Genomic DNA, 4,756 nt, shown 5'->3' on the forward strand with positions numbered 1-4,756 from the left:
TTTCTGTAACATATTTGTGGTCACAAAACATCACCAAATTTCTAAATAAAGCCCCAAAATATTTCTAATATTAAACATTGGAATAAATATGAGCTATACATAAATTTAATAAAGATTAATAAAAACAAGATAATTATTTTCCAAACTCCTTATTCCAGTTCAGGGTTTTTGGTGCTGGAGCCTGTTCCAGCAGCTCAGAGCTCAAGGAAGACCCAACCCTGGACAGGATGCCGGTCACAGGGCACACTCAGCCCCCCACTCACTCAGTCCGGGACAACTTAGACCCACCAGTTCACCGACACGCATGTCTTTGGGATGTGGAGGAAACCAGAGTACCCCGGGAAGCCCACGCAGACATGGGAGAACATGCAAACTACACAGACAGTGGCCCCGCCGGGAATCTTTTTTTCCTCTTCAACCTTATAATGAAACATCTTTGCTCGAGGACCTGCTATATGCTATAAAACATACTGCGACAGGAATTCAGTATTCTCAAGGTTAGCTGTGCTTGTAAGAATCACGAAAGAAAACAGTGAAATAGGTTACTGGGAATTCCAAAGACATCCAGGCTTTGAAAACAGCTCTCTGATCAGTTGGAAAAAGAATGAGTTCCCAGCCTGGACTGGCAGTTGGTGTTTCTCTGAGCTAAAACACTGGCATGCTCTTGCATCACCTTTGAGCAGGGCTCACACTGTTCGCAAGTTTGCTGGCAGTGTGGCCTCCGAGCTTTGGCTCACCCTGCACACCCGGGATAGGTGGGCTGGCTCTTGGGCACCTGCTGCTCAGTCACAAGGTCCAGCCTTCTCATTTTGTTGATCTCCAGCAGCACTGTCAGGTACGCTGGGTCTTGTTCTTGCTGGCAAACTTGACCAAGGCCTCACACAGAACAAACCAGTGTCAGTTTCCCAACTAACTTTGCCCTACTGTCATCACCACTGTGGCTTCTAGTCAACAAGCCCACTAGGATGGGTTCTCTCCAATTACTACTCAGCAAGGCCCCTGACAATCCTGCCAGAGCCTTGCCAAGGCCGCACGGCTGCCTCTGGGGATCTGGCAGCTCTGAGATCCCTGCACGGCTTTGCCCAGATGTGATAGGCTAGTGTTCTCCAGAAAAGCGTGTTAAGTTTTGGATCAGAGCCTTCCATTCTCTGACCCCAAACATAGGACCATACACCCCTTTCAGCCATTTTCAATTCAATCCCTGAAGAAACAGCCAACAGCCTTAAATGTGCCTTCTCACCTGTCCCTCCCTTACCTGAGGGTAGGGGGATGGAACCTGAATCTTAAAAGTGAAGATTTCAAACTCTAACAATTTCCAGTCCCGTAGTTACTATTCACGCCCTGTCTACCCCCCTTTCTGAAGACTTGTCCATCTCCCATGTGAGAGCTAGTTTACCTTATGAACCAGGGGGGCCGGTCCCTTAACATACAAAAAAGTTGGAAGGGCTCCCACCCAGCTACAAGAAGACAAGTCCTAGAGTGCAGGTGTGGGCTCCATCACAGTGAGGGCCAACCCTTCAGCCACAGGCTCACCATGCCATGGGGGCCAGCTCTGGGAGTCCTAGGTCAGGGGGTTTGAAGACTGGATCTGTCAGAGCAGTCCTGGAAATGCAGAGCCTGCACTAGGCTTACTATCAATTTCTGTGCCTAGAGCTTTGTTGAAGCACCCAGGACTCTGGAGACCCACCGGGGACTTGCGTGGGTCTCTCTGGTCCTGAGGGTTGGGCTGGGCAAGGAGGCTGGTAGTCCGCACTGAGCGATGAGCTGGGTTTTTCTGTGCAGCCTTGCCCTGGCGTCTGCCAGCCTGTTCCATCCAGAAAGCCTCAGTGCTGGCTTTCAGATGCAGTCCACACACCCTTGCTTTGGTCCCCACAGCATATCACCTGCCATTAGAAACAGTTCCTTAGCTCCCCGAGGCCCTGGCTGGTGTGGCTCAGTTGGTTGAGCATCGTCCCATACACCAAGAGATTGCCAATTCAATTCCAGGTCAGGGGACATGCCCAGGTTCCATCTCCAGCAGGGGACAGGCAGGAGGCAGGTGATGGGTGTTTCTCTCATGTCCATGTTTCTTTCTCATTAAAATCAATAAAAACATATTTTTATAAAATACCAAACTGAAGCCCTAGTTCGTTTGGCTCAGGGCCTGGGGACTGAAGGGTCCCGGTTTTTATTCCGGTCGAGGGCACATACCTCGGTTGCAGGTTTGATCCCTGGCCCTGGTTGGAATGTGTGCAGGAGGCAACCGATTAATGTGTCTCTCTCACATTGATGTTTCTCCCTGTCTCTCCCCCTCCTTTCCACTCTCTAAAAATCAATGGAAAAATATCCTCAGGTGAGGATTAACAAACATAAATAAATAAATACATACATACATACATAAAATAAATACCAAACTGAGGAGCTTGGGCAAGATGAGTGGGTTTTAGCTGGCCTCTGGCGTTTCAGAGATCCTCAAATGTGCCCCAAGCGTTGTCATGAGTGATGAGCTAAGGCAGTGATGGAGAGAACCTTTTGAGCTCAGCGTGTCAGCATTTTGAAAAACCCTAACTTAACTCTGGTGCCGTGTCACATATAGACATTTTTTGATATTTGCAACCATAGTAAAACAAAGACTTATATTTTTGATATTTATTTTATATATTTAAATGCCATTTAACAAAGAAAAATCAACCAAAAAAATGAGTTCGCGCGTCACTCCTGACACACGTCATAGGTTCGCCATCACTGAGCTAAGGGGCCATGAGCCTCCCAAATGGACTAGAGCAGCTTTGCTTTCTCCTACTGCAGGTAAAGATTTGGGGTGGAGTTTAGCTGTAAGCGGAGGGGGGGTGGGGGACGGACCTCTGAATCATTCCTTAAGCAATGCTTCCCAAACTTTTATATGCATATGAATTACTTTGGAATCTTCTTAAAATGCAGATTCAGTTTTGGAAGATCTAGGATGAGATCTAAGACTGGATTTCCAGCACGTCCCAAGTGATGGCCTTGCTGCTAGTGCTTGGGGCACACCTGGAATTACAGGGCTTTAGAGCACCCTCCAGCCCTGCCAGTCAGAATAAACTGACCTCTGCCCCCACCCCAGCCAGGCAGCCCTGTGTGGGAAATACAACTTTGTTTTTCCTGTTTTTTGTCTTAATCCACCTAATGACAGAAAATGAAATCTTAGCATCTCCAGGAAAATTCAGTCCCATATGTGTTTTCTCAGGGTTTTTTTGTTGTTTGGGTTTTGTTTTTTTTTTAACTGTTAATTCATAGAGCATTTGAGATCTTGCTCCCTGGCACATATCATGAGTTTGACTCAAACATGAAATTTCAAAAAAAAACCTCTCAGTCCATGATTTTCTCCATCACCTTTCTCCCCTGAGCAGCACCTCTGTTAGACATACAAGGTACAAGAAAGGGTCTCTTCTCTGCTGTCTCTCTGTCCTGTGTGGCTTCAACCAAGAGGTAGCCTCTGTAATTGCTGGCATTCCCTGGAGGGTCTGTGGTCCCTGGAGTCACTGTTTCCTGCTGCTTGTCTTCTTATCACGACCACCAGACTCCTCAGGGTCAGTCTTTCTGAGTGAATTCCTGAGCCCTTCTCGAGACATGGAGAAACTTGGCTGCTCTCCATGCTTCTCTGAGGCTGCCGGAGTGTGGTGAGGCCGTGCAATTTGGGAGGCAGCCGTGGTCAGTGTTGGCTCCCCATCTTCATGATGCTCATTCAAACCACTTAAATGTGGAGGGCAGAGTTCCTTCTAGAGAAAGCAGTGCCTCTGGCTATCTTGAAAACCTTGGGCCCCGGCACTTGCTTTATGGTAGTAACTGGTGCTAAGCAAGGCACCTGCCGGGGGAGAGGCCCCCACATGGAGGCTCCTGAGGACTCTGGATGCAGGCGCTTGGGCTATTTCAGTCCTTATGGGAATGACCTACCCATTCGCACCCAGGAAATGTCTGGGCAAACAGTGTCAGGACTGGGCTATGGAGAGGCTAATCCCAGGTGGCAGCCCCCAGGGCTGGGTGATAGAGGAGGTAGAAGGAAAGATGAGAAGGAAAAGGAGGAGGAGGGAAGCCATGCATGAGGCCCACTTCCTGGGTGATGAGGGCCCTGAGGAAGCTGGGTGCCTCCCTTATCACCAGGCCCCTGGCCTTTTCCTATGATCTCACTTTGTTTTGGTTTTTTTTGTTCAAGACACACGGAATGCTTGCCTCCCACATGCACCTCAACTGGGGCCAGGGATTGAGCCTGCAACCCAGGTGCGTGCCCTTGACTGGAATAGAACCCGCGGCCCTTCAGTCCATGGACCAAAGCTTAACTACTGAACCAAACTGGCTGGGCCCTCTGCTCCATGTTAAACTCCTGGTTCCCCACTAGCTACTGCCCCAAATGAGTATTTTACTTCCCTATTTACTTATGGGTTTTCTTGCTCATCAAAATGAGGATACGAAGTAAAAGCAGGACTGGACATGGGAAGTTACAAAGCTCAAGATGATGTTTCCCACGGTCCCTGGTCCACAGTTCTTGGCACCTTGAGTGAGAGAAACAAAGATCCCTGAGTGGGAGGCTTCCCAACTCCTAATTCCCTCCTCCGAGGTAAGAGTTCCTTCCCCAAGTGCAGGGGAATGTGCTCCTGGGAGCAGCCCTGCAGGGCCTGTGCCTCTGCCCACCCGCTGGTGGGATCTCATTGTGTTGGGTCCCAAAGCTCAAGAAGAAATAACCTGGCCTCAAGGCTCGGTGGCCTCTCTGGGTCTCCCCTTGCCCTACCAGAGGAGAGGG

The sequence above is a fragment of the Myotis davidii genome, unplaced genomic scaffold, assembly GCF_000327345.1.
Source record: "Myotis davidii unplaced genomic scaffold, ASM32734v1 scaffold46, whole genome shotgun sequence".
NCBI lineage: Eukaryota > Metazoa > Chordata > Mammalia > Chiroptera > Vespertilionidae > Myotis > Myotis davidii.